Source organism: Phycodurus eques, chromosome 8 (genome assembly GCF_024500275.1).
Source record: "Phycodurus eques isolate BA_2022a chromosome 8, UOR_Pequ_1.1, whole genome shotgun sequence".
Lineage (NCBI taxonomy): Eukaryota > Metazoa > Chordata > Actinopteri > Syngnathiformes > Syngnathidae > Phycodurus > Phycodurus eques.
This window is the reverse complement of record NC_084532.1, coordinates 626,487-644,020: the sequence shown is the minus strand read 5'-3', so window position 1 is coordinate 644,020 and position 17,534 is coordinate 626,487. Positions and strand designations below refer to the sequence as shown.

General features: G+C 44.8%; 1 pseudogene; it reads right to left on the bottom strand.

Annotated features, from left to right (window-relative positions):
* Positions 1-6,563: 6,563 nt before the first annotated feature.
* LOC133406913 (U4 spliceosomal RNA) lies at positions 6,564-6,733 on the bottom strand (annotated as a pseudogene).
* Between the last annotated feature and the right edge of the window lie 10,801 nt (positions 6,734-17,534).

The following is a 17,534-nucleotide window of genomic DNA, read 5'->3' as shown; positions in this document are numbered from 1 at the left end:
CTTTTTGATTCTCTGGCCCACATTGAAGAGGAAAACCCATAGTTTGTGGTTTGGCTTTGAAATGTCTCTTTTGCGACACCACTTCTGGAACATTTCGAACACACTTTGTATTGTTACATTAAAACAGACCATTGCTATCTTTGTAAATGTAAAAAAAATGCTTTTTTTGTCCTTAAAGTTAAACATCTCCCATCTTTGTCAAAAATGGTCATTTTTCAATCATTCCCACTTTTTCCTTGCTTCCAACTCCGTCCCTCTGTAGTGGCCTCTCTTCAAGGGCGAATGGAAGGTGAGCATGAGGAGCATGATCAGTGGCGCTGACAGCTGCCACTTTGGCTGGTGCTAATGCAGACCAGATAAACTGAAATGAACAGAGACAGGCTCAAAGCTCTGCGTGTCACTGACCACCTCGTCGTCTTCTTAATGCTTCCTCCGTGGGGAAAGGTGGCGGCGGAGTATATGGCAAAGGGCTGAAGTGGAACCGGAAAGATAAGGCAAGCGGATATTTGGGAGGTCAAGCGAGGTCACGGCGAGGTTAACACCAACAGCAGGGCTCTGAAAGACCTCTGCAACATTCACAGAGAGAAAGAAAACAAGATGAAGCGATATGTAGAACAATACTGGCAAAGAAGGAAGATTTCAAAAAAGAATGGGGGAGGGTGGCTCAGTTATACCGTAGATGTCTAATAACGTCTCCCCCCCCCCACCCCCCAATATCGTCAAGAGTAAATTTTAAAAGTAAAACAAAAGATAAACTCCCAAATCCATACCCCTTTAAGATCTATGAATCCTTCAATAATGAATTGCTACTTAAGTGCGACACAACTCCAAACAAGCGTACATTAAATACATCTCTGACAGTGTCAATCATGCATCTCGGCATTATTGTCGTAAAGACAGCATTCTTTGATTGCATTTTACTGTATTGTACAGTTGTACCCAATTATGATGGGTGATTGGTGTACTTATCTGTAGGCATTAATAGAGGCATTAAATGAGGCACCTGAATGCCCTTCCACATATTTAATGTAAATAAGAAATGATATCAACATGAACATGGGAAGAAAAGAAAGTTAAACGACAATACAAGGAGTTTTCAACCTTTTGACATCAGATTATATTCTTGCCTTGTTGGATCTCAGTGCGCCGTTGTAGAAGACCACAACGTAATAACGGCCCATTCATCCATCCATCCATTTTCTGAGCCGCTTCTCCTCACGTGGGTCGCGGGCGTGCTGGAGCCCATCCCAGCTATCATCGGGCAGGAGGCGGGGAACACCCTGAACAGGTCGCCAGCCAATCGCAGGGCACATACAAACGAACAACCATTCGCACTCACATGCACACCTACGGGCAATTTAAAGTCTTCAATTAATGCATGTTTTTGGGGATGTGGGAGGAAACCGGAGTGCAAACATGCAAACTCCACACAGGCGGGGCCGGGATTTGAACCCCGGTCCCCAGAACTGTGAGGGAGATGTGCTAACCAGTCGGTCACCGTGCTGTGTTTTTGTTTTTGTGGAAACATGGTTTAACATCAGCGTTCCAGACAGCGCCATTCAGCTCGACCGGCTAGCATGCCACAGAGCGGACAGAACTTTGCGGGAGGTAAGACTCGCGGCGGTGGACTGTGTGTTTTCATCAATTACGCCTGGTGCCGGGACACTATCTTGGTCAGTCAACGCTGGACACCACTGCTGGAGGCTCTGAAGTGGCAGCCATTTTATTTACCGAGGGAATTCACTGCCATACGGCTTGTGGCAGTCTATATTCCTCCAAACTCCAGCAATAACAGGCGTGAGGTGCTAAATGAGCTATACCATCATATCAGCGAACAGCTGATGGCCCACCCAGATGCTTTCCTCATCCGAGCTGGGGACTTTAACAATGCTGACCCCAAGGCTGTGTTTTCTAAACTCTACTCAAACATTGACTTTCCAACACGGGGAAATAAGAGTCTGGACAATGCTTTTAGCATGGCATCATCAAAGCCAAGACTGAGTATTCCAGGAAGATCGTCCACCGCTTCAGTAACAGCAAGGACACCAGGAGTCTGTGGCGAGGTATTTAGACCATTACAGACTATAAATCCTCACCACAGAACTGCAACAGCTCCACCTCCCTGCTAAATGAACCGAATGACTTCTTTGCTCACTTTGATGCACACAACACCACCCCTGCACACAAGACTCCACACCCTCCCGGTGACCAAGTGCTGACACTGACCCGGGACAGTGTGAAAAGATATCTTGATAGGATCAACACACGAAAAGCCCCGGGCCCAAATAACATACCTGGTCATGTTCTAAAGGACTGTGCAGCTGAACTCACAGATGTATTCACGGCACCTCCTTGAGTCAGGGTGTTGGCCCCACATGCTTCAAAGCCACCACCATAATCCCCGTCCCGAAGAAGTCGTCTCCCTCCTGCCTCGATGACTACCGTTCGGTAGCGCTCACTCCCATCGTGATAAAGTGCTTCGCGCGGCTCGTCATGCACCACATCAAGTCCTCCCTCCCCCCCCTCCTTGGACCCCTTCCAGTTTGCATACTGGTCCAACCGGTCAACCGATGACACCGTCTCCACCGCCCTCCACTCTGCTCTCACACACCTGGACTCATATGTCAGAATGCTGGTCATAGACTTCAGCTCAACATTCAATACCATCATCCCTAAACAACTGATCTACAAACTGGACCAGCTTGGGCTCAAGACTTTGATGTGCAACTGGCTGCTGGATTTTCTGACAGGGAGAACGCAGGCAGTACGGGTCTGCAGCAAAACATCCAGCACCATCATTCTGAACACAGGGGCCCCTCAAGGTTGTGTGTTGAGTCCACTCCTTTTCATCCTGCTGACCTATGACTGCACACCGACATACAGCTCCAACCTCTTTATCAAGTTTGCAGATGACACAACTGTGGTGCTGTCTCATCAGCAATGGGGACGAGACAGAATACAGGAGTGAGGTGTGCCACCTGGCCGGGTGGTGCATGGACAACAATCTCTCCCTGAAGTTGGAAAAAAACAATGAGATTGTCGTGGACTTCAGCGCACTCCCAACATGCTCCCCTGAACATCAACGATGCTGCGGTGGAGAGGGTGCGCAGCACCAAATTCCTGGGAGTCCACATCACCGAGGAGCTCTCCTGGACCACCAACACCTCATCACTGGCCAAGAAAGCTCACCAGCGTCTCTACTTCCTGCGCAAGCTGAGAAGAGCCAGAGCCCCGACCCACATCATGTGCTCGTTCTACAGAGGGACCATTGAGAGGATCTGGACCAACTGCATCACTGTGTGGTACGGAGCCTGCACTGCATCCTGCCGCAAGACTCTCCTTCGCATAGTGAGGGCAGCTGAGAAGATCATCGGAACCTCTGTTCCCTCCCTGCAGGACATTTACAGCACCCGCCTCACCCACAAAGCCCTACGCATAGCGGGGGATGCCACCCATCCGTCACACAGCCTCTTCAGTCTGCTGGCATCAGGCAGAAGACTGCGGAGTCTGCAGGCCAGGACTATCCGACTCAAAGACATTTTTATTCATTAGGCTGTCAAGAAGCTAAACTCTGCCCGCTCTGCCCCCTTCTACCTCTTCTGTCCTCTGCCCACCTGAAATCTGAACTCTGACGCACCGCAAACATGTAGATGCACACGCACACAAAAACAATACATGCACACACACACACACACACACACACACACATACACTCACACAAGACTCAGGGTCACACTAGTCACTTTAGCATGATTTGGGGTTTTGTCATCTCATTTATAAGTGTCTTATTTGCCTTGGTTCTCTGACCTTGACTGTGTTGCACACGTCACATGACCTTTGTTATTTGCACATTCAATTAATACCTTTTGTACTGTATATAGTATAGTTTATTTAGCTTTTATATTGACGTTATTAACTCACTGATGGTGTAGTGGTACACTCGCCTGACTTTGGGTTCAGTTCCCACTCAATGACGGTGTGAATGTGAGTGTGAATGGTTGTCCGTGTCTATATGTACCCTGCGACTGACTGACAACCAGTTCAGTGCGTAGTCTGTCTTTCAACCCGAAGTCAGCTAGGATAGGCTCCAGCGCCCTGCAACCCTGAACAGGATAAGCGGTGTTGAAAATGGATGGATGGATTGATGTTATTATTTGTCTGTCTTTCGTAGCACTGCTGGGCCCTTGAGTACTGTAATTTCAATCCTCTGTATGTGTTACGCATATTGAAGAATTGACAAGAAAAGTACCTGGTACCTTGTACCTAGATGACAAGAGAAGAATGTTTCCTTGTAGTCAAACAACCCACCTATCAATCACCGGGTGGCGTCCTCACTGCCATTCGCACTGTCTGCCATGCCGCCCTCCAGCAAACCTCAACCACCTGCCATAACAGTCGACCTCTCCCGGGTGCCAGAAGAATATCATGATCTCTCACCTGTTTTCAGGAAGGATCTTGCCATTTCACTACTCCCCCACTGCGCGATCGATCTTCTGACGGGAGCCCCTCTCCCCTCCAGCCGTCTCTTCAACCTTTCCTGCCCTGAGAAAAAGGCTATGGAGGACTATATAAGTGACTCCCTGGCTTCTAGACTAATTTGGCCTTCTTCTTCTCGAGAAGAGCGTCTTCTTCTCCAGAAGAGCGTCTCTACTTCCTCACCTTGCTTGGCACCCTCGCCCATCCTTGCTCACGATGGGAGCTTAACATGGGCTCGCTTTGGCAGGGCTATGACCGTTTTTGGGTGGCTGCTGGCTCCTACGTTGGGCCCTGTTGGTGGGTGGGGCCCCCATGCTCTCCGGGTGGGTGGTGGGGGGCTCATTGGGTGGAGGGTGTGGGAGGCATGGAGGAGAAATGGGGGGCATTGGTCAGGTGCCCGTCCCCCTCCCTTTTGGACTAGTCGGGGCGCCTCAGTTGGGCTCCGGACCTCCCTGGCTCCTGGGGGGGTCGGTGACGTCCCCCTGGTCGGGTCCCCTGCTGGACGGGCTTGCTGACCCCACCCTTCCTCGATGTGCCGGCTCAGCAACTCCGTACACCAGTTGACTAACATGCATGTGATATGGTGGTCATTCACTAATAAGTTCAATAGACATGCTATAGGCTTGAATTACTTGTGCTGGGATCACTAACAACAACACAGGTTTTACTAACAAAACATCTGATAGGTTCTTACAGGTGTTTAGACACTAAAAAAGACTCCCACCGCACCACTCGTCAGTGGCACTGCCTTGTTCATTACCCACATCCTGTCCTTCCCTTTTCTGACTGTTGTAATGTAACTTCTGTTCAAATATCTAGACTGTCTCACTATTGTTCTGCAGTGGTTCTCACCCCTAGTCCCCTTGTCCACTCTATTTGTCCCCTAAAACCATTTTCTCTCTGGCTGCATTTTCAATAAACATCAGAATAATAAACAAATTAAAAAATAAGCAGAGGGAGTATTTCAAACTCCACTGTTGCACAGCAAAACTGTTCCAGCACAAAGGCAGATCCACCATTCTGCAAGGCCATGCAGCTGAACAGGACAGGTTTAAAATAAATAAATACATACATACATACATAAATATGGGGGTTAGCGTTAGCTCCTGGAAGGACTGATACATTTCAGTAAATAGATGGCATCCTGAGAAAAGAACAGTATGTCGAAATAATGAAGCAGCATCTCAATACATCAGCCAGGAAGTTATAGTGAATGGATCTTCCAAATGAACAATGACCTGGAGCATACTGCCAAACTGGTTACAAGGTGGCTTAAGGATAACAAAGTCAATGTTTTGGTGTCGCGATCAAAAAGCCCTGCTCTCAGTCCTATTGAAAATCTATGGGCAGACCTGAAAAGGCATGTGCGAGCAAAGCGGCCTCCGAACTTGGCTCAGTTACACCAGTTCTGTCAGGAGGAATAGACCAAAAATCATGCCAACTGTTGTGAGAATCATGTGGAAGGATAGCCAAAATGTTTGACCCAAGTCATATAGTTTGAAGGCAATGGAACTAAATACCAGAGGTGGGTAGGAACGCGCTGCCTTTACTCTGTTACATTTACTCAAGTTACATTTTGGATAAATTGTACTTGTCAAAGTCGTTTGAATCAATCATAGTTTTTACTTTTACTTGAGAATCTATGTGAAGAAGAATCGATACTTTTACTCCGCTCCAATGGTCGACATGCCACTCACTGCTTTCATTCATCCATTATTGCGTGCGTGATCTATCTTTAGACTTCATCATCTTCAGCATAGGGCGCCGTTGCACCAATCCAATGTGATCAGTCATGTCATTTGACTCCAATTCACCAATCAGACGCCAAAAGGCAGTCACATGACCGCACACAAACCCTTCACGCTCTCTCTCTATCCCTCTCTCTCTCTCTCTCTCTCTCTCTCTCCCCCTTATCTCTCTCTCTCTCTCTCTCTCTCTTGTCTTTGTCTTTGTCTTTGTCTTTCTCTCTTTCTCTCTCTCTCTCTTACACGCGCGTGTACACACACACACTATCAATAATTCTGGTCAGCAAACAGCTTCTTCATTCAGTCATTTAAGTGAATAAAGCAAATAATGTTTCTGTAGGGCCCAATGCATGTGTTTTTGGTTTTTGGGCAGTTAAAAATTGAAATGGTGGCAGGTGTGTGTGGACTCCCATCTATTATTATTTTTCTCTGATTTAATTATTTTTGTCAACTAGCAATAATCAAGCTGCGGCTAAACCTCATACACTACGATAATGCCAATGCGCAAAGTGGTGGAGGGGTTTGCATGTCCCAGTGATCATAGCAGCTAAGTTGTCTGGGGCTTTATGCCCCTGGCAGGGTCACCCATGGCAAACAGGTCCTCGGTGAGGGACCAGACAAAGCGTGGCTAAAAGACCCCCTATGAAGAATAAAATAAATGGATGTAGGTATCCCGGACACGGGTCACCAGGGCCCCCCCCTCCGCAGCCAGGCCTGGAGGTGTGGCTTGAAGGCGAGCGTATGGTGGCCGGGCCTGCACCCATGGGGCCCAGCCTGGCACAGTCCGAAAGGATAACATGAGTCCCCCTTCCCATGGGCTCACCACCTGTGGGAGGGGCCATAGGGGTCAGGTGCAATGTAAACTGGGTAGTGGCCGAAGGCAGCGACCTTGATGATCCAATCCCCGGCTACAGAAGCTGGCTCTAGGTACGTGGAATGTCACCTCTCTGGCAGGGAAGGAGCCCGAGCTGGTGTGTGACATCGAGAAGTTCCAATCTGATTCTTGCTAAAATCTGTTCTGATTTTTTTAGATGTAATAAAAAATAAATAAAAAATGTAAATGTAATAAATAGTAATGAACTATTGTAAGCATGTTTTGCCTCCAAACCCCTTTTACAGTTACTTGAACAATAGTTGAACAAACCATTATCCTTGATTTCTGACTTCAAAACTAGTTATCCATCAATTTGTTGTCTATGTGTTATAATATGATGAAGCGATTAAACATTGATATGGTTTTACAATCATAATGGCCCTCTGAGGAAAACCGTATCTACAATATGGCCCGCAACAAAAATGACACCCCTGGTCTAGATAATCCATCCCTTATCAAGATGCTGATTAGACAGCATGATTATTGCACAGGTGTAATGAAGCCCTATGGGGGGCACAAGTCAGTGCAAACTGTAGGGCGGTGCAAGCCCGGATAAATGCAGAGGGTTGCGTCAGGAAGGGCATCCGGCTCAAAACCTTGCCAAACAAATATGAGCGTTCATCCAAAGAATTCCATACCGGATCGGTCGTGGCCCAGGTTAACAACGTCCGGCACCGGCGCCGTCAACCTGCGGGGCGCCGTTGGAAATTCAGCTACTGTGGGTCGAAGTCAAAGAAGAAGAAGAGGTGGAAAGCGGGTTCTTCTTCTTTCTAGCACAGAGCCTAGAACTGAATGTGGGCACTTTGAATGTTGGGACTATGACGGAAAAATCTCAGGAGTTGGTTGACATGATGATTGAGGCAGTAAGGCTAGAAGTTTAGGGGTAGGGTGGGGGTACAGATGCATTATTTGCCTTGAGGATGTTGATGGAAAAGTACAGAGAAGGTCAGAAAGACCTACATTGTGCCTTTGTAGATCTAGAGAAAGCCTATGACAGAGCTCTTCCACCGCCTCTGAAATGGGATACTATATTTCTGGATCACTCTTAGTTTCAGCTTTTGTCTGCCACAATTGGATTGTACTTGCAATAATTTCCCAGGAATCAGTTGTGTAGTTTTTGTGCAATCCTGCTCACGAACAAAATGATGAAAAACCAAGAAGAAAACTGGTCTGGGAGGTTTCCAAGAGGCCGACAGCAAAATTGAAGGTGCTGTAGGAATTTGTGACAACAATCTTCTTCATGCAGTATGTCTGGGCTAGGTAGGCGGAAAGATGGCCTTATTCTGTGAAGAAAATCATCCAAGCCTGGCTACATTTTGCAAAAACACGCTTGAAATATCCCAGACTCATGTGGAAAAATTTATTCTGTTCCAACAAAACCAAGGTTGAACTTTTTGGCCATTTTTCCAAATGGTATGCTTGGCCTAAACACTGCTGATCACCAAAAGAACACAAAATGAATGCAAACATTAAGAGAAACATGAACATGACAACATGACTTGTTCAATGAGTAACTTTTCTCAAAAATTATATTGACTCCATTGTGAAGTCTCCATCATTTAAAAACTACCGTAGTGGGAAGAAAGTGACGGGATTAAAAGGAACTGACAGTTGTGTCTGAGAAGGGATTGGTGCTCATTATAAAGCCTGGTATTTCCCTCTGTAGTCCATGAATACCAAATGTATATGCAGTTTAGGAGATTTGTGTGTATACCGCATGTTCACGTGCTGATTCAGCTTGTTATCTGACGCCACTGTCGACAGAATGTTTAAATCCCAGCGTTGCCCCCCCCCCACACACACACACCCACATACACACGGAGTGATTTTTTTATATTTTTTTGTAGTAGATATACAGTGGCACGGTGGTAGACTGGTTAGAGCGTCTGCCTCACAGTTCTGAGGTCTGGGGTTCAATCCCCGGCCCCGCCTGTGTGGAGTTTGCATGTTCTCCCCGTGCCCGCGTGGGTTTTCTCCGGGCACTCCGGTTTCCTCCCACATCCCAAAAACATACATGGTAGGTTAATTGACTACTCTAAATTACCCGTAGGTGTGAATGTGAGTGCGAATGGTTGTTTGTTTCTATGTGCCCTGCGATTGGCTGGCAACCGATTCAGGTTGTACCCCGCCTCCTGCCCGATGATAGCTGGGATAGGCTCCAGCATGCCCGCGACCCGAGTGAGGAGAAGCGGCTCAGAAAATGGATGGATGGATAGATATACAGTACAGATTTTTAAATTAAATGGTAAATTGACTGCACTTATACAGGGCTTTATCTACACCATCACAGTACCCAAAGTGCTTTAGAAAGCCTTACATTCAGCCACTCACACACATACTCATACACCAGTGGACGGCTGGTGCCATGCAAGGCACTGCCAGGCCCACTGCGAGCAAATTAGGGTTCAGTGTCTTGCCCAAGGACACTTCGACATGCAAACAGTCGGAGCAGGGATTCGAACCAGTGACCCTTTGGTCAATGGACAACCCGCTCCACCTACTGAGCCACAGCCGCCATTATACAAATTATACAATTTGGCTTCTGTTATGACCACAGCAATTTAAGGAAACAGATTTTTACCAAAAACAATTTTGTCAGTCTGTGGTTCATGTTTGTAGTTGTTGTATTTCCTCAAATAAGAGGGGAAGGGGAGTATGTTTAACCAACTGCAGAGGAGGCATCTATATTAGAGGAGGCCTTTATTTGCACAGCCATACCTGCTTGAAGATTAAGCGAAAGCTGACAAATGTAAATGCATCAGCAGAGTTACAATCATAAGAGAAGACAAGATTGAGTTCTCTAAAGCGGTGATTCTCCTGTCCACTCAAATCTGTCATTTATGCGCCCACAAACCAGGTACGAACTCTGGGTGGAGCAACCCTAAAATGTGGTTGTTCCACGTCAAATCTGGTCCTGCGCACAGTGTGTTCGCATTGTTCTGTGGACTTAAGCCCTTTTCCACTTCTGCACTCCACTTCTGCTGTCGTAAGTATAGCGGCTCGTGAAAGTAAATATCATATTGCACGTATTGATTCAGTTAACTGTCCAGCGACGGGCTGATCCGTGCTGACGGTGCAGGACACTTCTAGTCCATTACGCTCACCGACACTCACCGACTGCCCAACGGCCATAATGTGTCCCTCAGAGGTGGGAGTAAGTCACATATGTGCAAGTCACAAACAAGCAAGTCTCAAGTCATAACCTTCAAGTCTCAAGCAAGTCCCAAGTCATTGTGGGAAAAAAATCAAACAAGTCCAGTGAAGTCATTACTTGATTATAGCAAGTCGCAAGTCAAGTCATACAATCTTGCTGCAGTCATAACATACAGTATATTGGAGTGGTAATAAAATATTTTTTCACAATCCCCCCCCCCCCCCCCCCCATAAATCACAATACTAAAAAAAGTATTCACACCCCATAAAAGTTAAATGAACAACAACTGAGATTATGATTGATGGAAGTTATTGCACTGAATTGTTTTAAAGTTGTATTTCAAACTCAATTTAACTGAACTTTATTTCTGAACAAACTATGCTGTGTAATTTGTGATGGCAGCCTTGTAACTCCTACGGTTCTGAAGAGGACACAATTAACCAAATGCCAAGACTGTTTTCTGTTGGTCAAATATAATTACATGTATACCGTATTTTCACGACCATAAGGCACATTTAAAAGTCTTAAATTTTCTCCAAAATGAACGGGGCGCTTTATAATGCGGTGCGCCTTATGTGTGCACCGAGTTCCAAAATCTGTAAATGTTGTTGTCGGACTTTAATGAGCGCTCCGCTCGACTGACTGGGAGCATTTCCTGCCTACACGCTGCTTATATAGAGGAAGAGGGACGTGACTAAGGACAGCATACGGAAGTAAAGGGGGAAGGGTGCGCGTGACAGAGGACGCTAAAGACACGTCCTCAGTAGGTATATAGTTCCGGTATGTGCATCGGTTTGGCTAAGGACCCCCGAAAATAGCACCTACGAAGAGACACGCTTACAAAGCACAGTTTAAACTGCAAGCTATTAGTTACATGGAGGAACATGGGAATCGAGCAGCCGCGAGAGAATTCAAGATCAACGAATCCATGGTTTGCAAGTGGAGGAAGCAGGAAAACGAGCTTCGCCAAGTCAAGAAGACGAAGCTGAGTTTCCGCTGAAATAAGGCGAGGTGGCCCGAGTTGGAAGACCAACTCGAGCAATGGATTAATGAGCAAAGAACAGCCGGGAGAAGCGTCTCAAGTCACCATTCGACTGAGTGCAAGTGAGGAAGCTTGCCATCATTCCGGGAGCCTTGACTAAGGAACTCCGATCGCTGGACATCGGTGTAAACAGGGGGTTCAAAGTGAAGTGGCGTGGTAGCAATGGATGACAGATGGCGAACACAGCTTTACTAAGACTTGGAGGCAGCGCCCGGCGAGTTACGCCACAATTTGTGAAAGGATTGTGGATGCTTGGGCTAACGTGTCTGCTTGCACTGTTGTTCGAGCTTTCGTAAAAGCCGGCATCATTTCTGAGGAGTCGCACGGCAACGAGACTGACTCTGACAATGATGAGAGGGAAGCTGGCGTGTTTGATGAAGAACTTGCCCAGCTGTTCATTTCGGAAACAGAAGATGAGGACTTTGTGGGTGAGGATTGATCAAAAAATAACTTGAGTACATTGTTAAATACTTCAATAAAGTACAACCGAACTCAGTTTTGCGCCTTTTTAAAAACATTGTTTTAGCGTGCATGCATGCTACCGTATGTTTTAAGATATTGTATGTTTTACCATGCTTTGCGCCCAATAATACGGTGCGGTGCGCTTTATGTATGTGTTAAATACAGAAATAGACCCCGCAACTGAGACAGCGCCTTTTAATACGCATGTGCGCCTTATGGTCGTGAAAATACGGTACCTTATGAGCTGATGGAAAATGAAAGAGATTCAGAATTAAAGGAATAATACATAACATAAAAATGTTGCCATCCTTAAAAAAAAAAAAGTAATGTAAACAAAATCTGCGTTCCTCCTGTGTCTACTTTAATTAAATCACTCAGTCGGGTTTGTTAATTTATTTCGAAGCACTTACTCTGGACAATTGACAATTGTCATTAGATTAAAGGTTGCGTTTCATACGCTGTTGGTCTAAATGTTTAAAACGTGCAGAAAGCTTGATGACAGAGCTAACACAACAGATGACATTTTAATGGTGAAACTTCATTAAACACGTTCAGTAGTGTGTAAATTATATTGAAACTTAGCTACTCACAATGCGTACTGTACTTACAACATTTTTATCACCGTGATCATAATGTAAAGTTATCCCATTCAGAAAACCTATTCTGAAAACGTCTTCACATTTTTTTATTTATTTATTTTTTTTAAATCTCCACAATGGTAGCAACGTCGCTTCACTTCTTCTGCTTTCTACGATTGGCATTATATTTTAGACGTAACTTTCTGCTCTGGAATACATGAGAGAGACAGGAAAAAAGAGAGCCTTTTGTGTGGCTATATGAACCGAAACGAGAGGTTCGGTCAATTATCATAAACCGTCCCATCCCTAGTTACGTTACTTAGCTGTACTAAAACGTTCACAATGACATCATTCTTATTTTTAATCGTCCCAAACCAGTGAATGAAACTTCATGTTTGACCAGCTAGCTAAACTGTTAAATTAGCTAACTTGTCTTTTTGAGTTCTGTCATGACGGATGAAGTTCGACGTCGTTGTTGTTGTGTCTTTAATGGGTGAGTTGCAAGCCATACATGTTGCCATCCTCTTTTTGCAGACTTCATCGACAACATAAAATCCTTAAATGCAAATTGTATTATTTTTGGAGCTCCTTCCATTGTTCATGCAGTTGGCTATGTCACACTGGGAAGTGCGCAACAACGCAGACTGTGTTCCCAGGTTGGTGCGAATGCCAGGCGTATAAACAAAGACCTATGCATAAACTGGAAAATATAGCCCATGAGCAGATCAGAAAGGTACAAACATGAGACACAGGAAAAGATCATCCAAAACCTGATCAAAATCCAAAAGCAAAAGAAATCCACAGATCATGACACATGCTTGTATAATACATTTCAATCATTGTGCAATTAATTAATCAAGCGCAAAACAATGAGGGGAAAAAAGTAGCAAAATAATGAAGGGAGAAAAAACATTCATGAAGTTACCTTCCTAGTGGCTAAGACCGTTAACACAGTAGTTAATCCAGTATCTCGGAAGGGTTTTATGTGATAATGACACTCATTTGGGGATTATCCCAATTTAAAACTAATTTAACAACAAAACCTCCAAGGTAACTTGAATCAGGATGTTGCAGTAGACACTAATAGTATATTAACCAAACTAATCTTCTTGTTCTAGTTGGATTATAAAAGGTTAGGGACACAGCAGGAAACCTTGAACTTAAATTCATTAATCAACTATGAACCACCGGAGGCAAACTTGGAGAGACTCGGTTAACATTGGGAGTGTAAACTCAATCACACAACTCACAAAACAACCCTATTTGATCATGTTTTTTTTTTATGATAGTCAATGGTGGGACCTGGCCATACACACAATAACACAACATTCAGTTTTTAACTACGTCAGGCTTCACCTTTGTGTCACTGATGTCCTCTCTATGGTTCCATAGGTCAAGTGTAAAATGCAGGAAAACATTTAAATATTTCAGACTACTCTTGCTCGCCAGCCGTCCAGCCAACACACACAGACGAGGAGAGAGAGAGCGGCGACAGCTTCATAAATAGTTCATGAGGAATGTCCTCTCCAAACCACAACCTGTCAAAAGCATGCAATGATAATTCTTTTTTTTTTTATTTTTATTTTTTTACAAATTTGTCACATGAAAAACCTCACTGGTCATATCTCTATTTTAACTTCCTTCACATTTTCACTCATCATTTTGTCCGAATCCTAACGTGAAAGCAAACCAATTGACTCGTTGCAAAAGATGGGCATCTGTCATTAGTCGGATTCCAGACGCATTTCTGAAACAGTGAAACAATTTGGGTCACAAGACTCGTTACATCAAAACGTGCCGTTGACTGATTTTCACCTTGAATTTGATTATACATTTATGCTTTCAATGGCGGTGTCGCAGTGGACGACTGGTTAGCACATTTGCCTCACAGTTGTGGGGACCAGGGTTCAAATCCCAGCCTCGCCTGTGTGGAGTTTGCATGTTCTCCCCGCGCCTGCGTGGGTTTTTTCTGGGTACTCCGGTTTCCTCCCACATCTCAAAAACATGCATGTTAGGTTACTTGAGGACTCTAAATTGCCTGTAGGTGTGAATGTGAGTGTGAATGGTTGCTTGTTTATATGTGCCCTGCGATTGGCTGGCGACCAGTTCAGGGTGTACCTCGCCTCTCGCCTGAAGATAGCTGGGATAGGCTTCAGCATGCCCGCGACCCTTGTGAGGATAAGCGGTACAGAAAATGGATGGATGTTGCTCCCCCCACTATATACGGAACCAGATCTATTATAAGATCATTTGATGTACTGTAATTTCACCAACACAACTTTTTGCAGATTTACAGTAGTCTTTCGTGGTCATTAATGTCGTCAATAGAGATGGCAAATAAACAGGAAAAATCGCATGCATTGTCTGTCCAGATCACTATGAAATTCGACATTAAGTGCAGTATAGTTGGAACTATCTTTTTTGACAGTTAGTTGGTTTGATGGCCTGCGATTGGCTGGCAACCAGTTCAGGGTGTACCCCGCCTCCTGCCCGATGACAGCTGGGATAGGCTCCAGCACGCCCGCGACCCTACTGAGGAGAAGCGGCTCAGAAAATGGATGGATGGATGGTTTGATGGCAGTTATTTCGGACTAATATACAAAGCATGCTATACAACAGTAGTTCGCCTTTTTATGCATCCTAATCTTCATGAACTGTACCTCTTTAACTTACAACCCCAATTCCAATGAAGTTGGGATGTTGTGTTAAACATAAATAAAAACAGAACACAATGATTTGCAAATCACGTTCAACCTATATTTAATTGAAAACACAACAAAGACAAGGTATTTAATGTTCAAACTGATCAACTTTATTGTTTTTAGCAAATAATCATTAACTTCGAATTTTATGGCTGCAACATGTTCCCAAAAAGATGGGACAGGTGGCAAAAAAGACTGAGAAGGTTGAGGAATGCTCATCAAACACCTGTTTGGAACATCCCACAGGTGAACTGGCCATGATTGCTTCCCTGAATTGCTCAGTCATTCACAAGCAAAGATAGGGCGAGGATCACCTCTTTTTGAAGAAGTGCGCGAGAAAATAGTCGAACAGTTTAAGGACAATGTTCCTCAACGTATAATTGCAAGGAATTTAGGGATTTCATCATCTACGGTCCATATCATCATCAAAAGGTTCACAGAATGTAGAGAAATGAATGCAATTAAGCGGCTCGGCCGAAAACCAACATTGAATGCCCGTGACCTTCGATCCCTCAGACGGCGCTGCATCAAAAACCGACATCAATGTGTAAAGGATATCACCGCATGGGCTCAGGAACACTTCAGAAAACCAACGTCAGTAAATACAGTTCGGCGCGACATCCGTAAGTGCAACTTGAAACCCTACTATGCAAAGCAAAAGCCATTTATCAACAACACGCAGAAACGCCGACGGCTTCTCTGGGCCATTTCAAATAGTTTTTGGAAATTGTGGACGTCGTGTCCACCGGCCCAAAGAGGAAAAGAACCATCCGGACCGTTATGGATGCAAAGTTCAAAAGCCAGCATCTGTGATGGTATGGGGCTGTGTTAGTGCCAATGGCATGGGTAATTTACACATCTGTGAAGGCACCATTAATGCTGAAAGGTACATACAGGTTTTGGAGAAACATATGCTGCCATCCAAGCAACGTCTCTTTTATGGACGCCCCTGCTTATTTCAGCAAGACAATGCCAAACCACATTCTGCACATGTTACAACAGCGTGGCTTCGTAGTAAAAGAGAGTGGGTACTCCACTGGCCTGCCTGCAGTCCAGACCTGTCTCCCTTTGGAAAATGTGTGGCGAATTATGAAGCGTAAAATACAACAACGGAGACCTCGGACTGTTGAACAGCTGAAGCTGTACATCAAGCAAGAATGGGAAATAATTCCACCTACAAAGCTTCAACAATTAGTGTCCTCAGTTCCCAAACGTTTGTTGAATGTTGTTAAAAGAAAAGGTGATGTAACACAATGGTAAACATGACCCTGTCCCAGCTTTTTTGGAATGTTTTCCAGCCATAAAATTAAAAGTTAAGGATTATTTGCTAAAAACAATCAAGTTGATCAGTTTGAACATTAAATATCTTGTCTTTGTAGTGTATTCAATTAAATATAGTTTGAACATGATTTGCAAATGATGTATGTCAATGTAAATGTAAATATGTACTCAGAAGTTATGCATGGCTCTGCAAAGTAGCCTTTACCCACAGTAATGGATGTTGAAGGCACGAGCTTGACAGAACAACAAGATATTTAGGGATGTTTTATCTCCTCTCCTCCGAAACCACGCCCTTACTCTTTCTACTGTATGTTTATCTGCTCCCTGTCTATTGCTCTGCTACTTTTAGGGCCTCACTTGAGCGTTAGCAGTCTGTCAATGAGAAGTATTGGTTGGTGACCGGCACAGTCGATGACGCTGACAGTGTGCAGTTATTGTTCTAATTAAGATGCCACACTTGAGTTAAACCACAACATTAGCATTTGAAGGGGAATTGATCAGGCTGTCAGAGTCAGGGAATGGGGAGGGGGAGATATAGTGGGATCTGTAATATGAGCTTCCGTTTGTGTGGAGGGGTGGTGTGTTGGTGTAAAAGAATAATATAAAGTAAAAAGAAAATTAATTTAAAAGAAAATCATGATAAACAGGGCGGCACGGTGGAGGACTGGTTAGCACATTTGCCTCACATTCTGAGGTCCCAGATTCAAATCTGGCCTCCCTGTGCGGAGTTTGCATGTCCTCCCCAAGCCTATGTGGTTTTCCTCCCACTTCCCAAAAACATGCATGGTAGGTTGATTGAAGACTCTACATTGTCCGTAGGTGTGAACGTGAGTGTGAATGGTTGTTTGTCTATTTGTGCCCTGCGATTGGGTGGCAACCAGTTCAGGGTGTACCCTGCCTCTTTGAGGTCGGCACCAGCATGCCTGCAACCCTACTGAGGATAAGCGGTTCAGAAAATAGATGGTTCAATGATGATAAAGAAAAGAAAAGAAATATTGATACATTATTTTTCATACACTAATTGCATAGCGGCGGCACGCTGGTCAAATGGTTAGCACATCTGCCTCACAGTTCTGAGGAGCGGGGTTCAAATCCCGGCCCTGCTTGTGTGGAGTTTGTATGTTCTCCCCGTGTCTGCATTGGTTTTCTCCGGGCACTCCGGTTTCCTCCCACATCCCCAAAACATGCATGGTAGATTAATTGAAGACTCTAAATTGCCC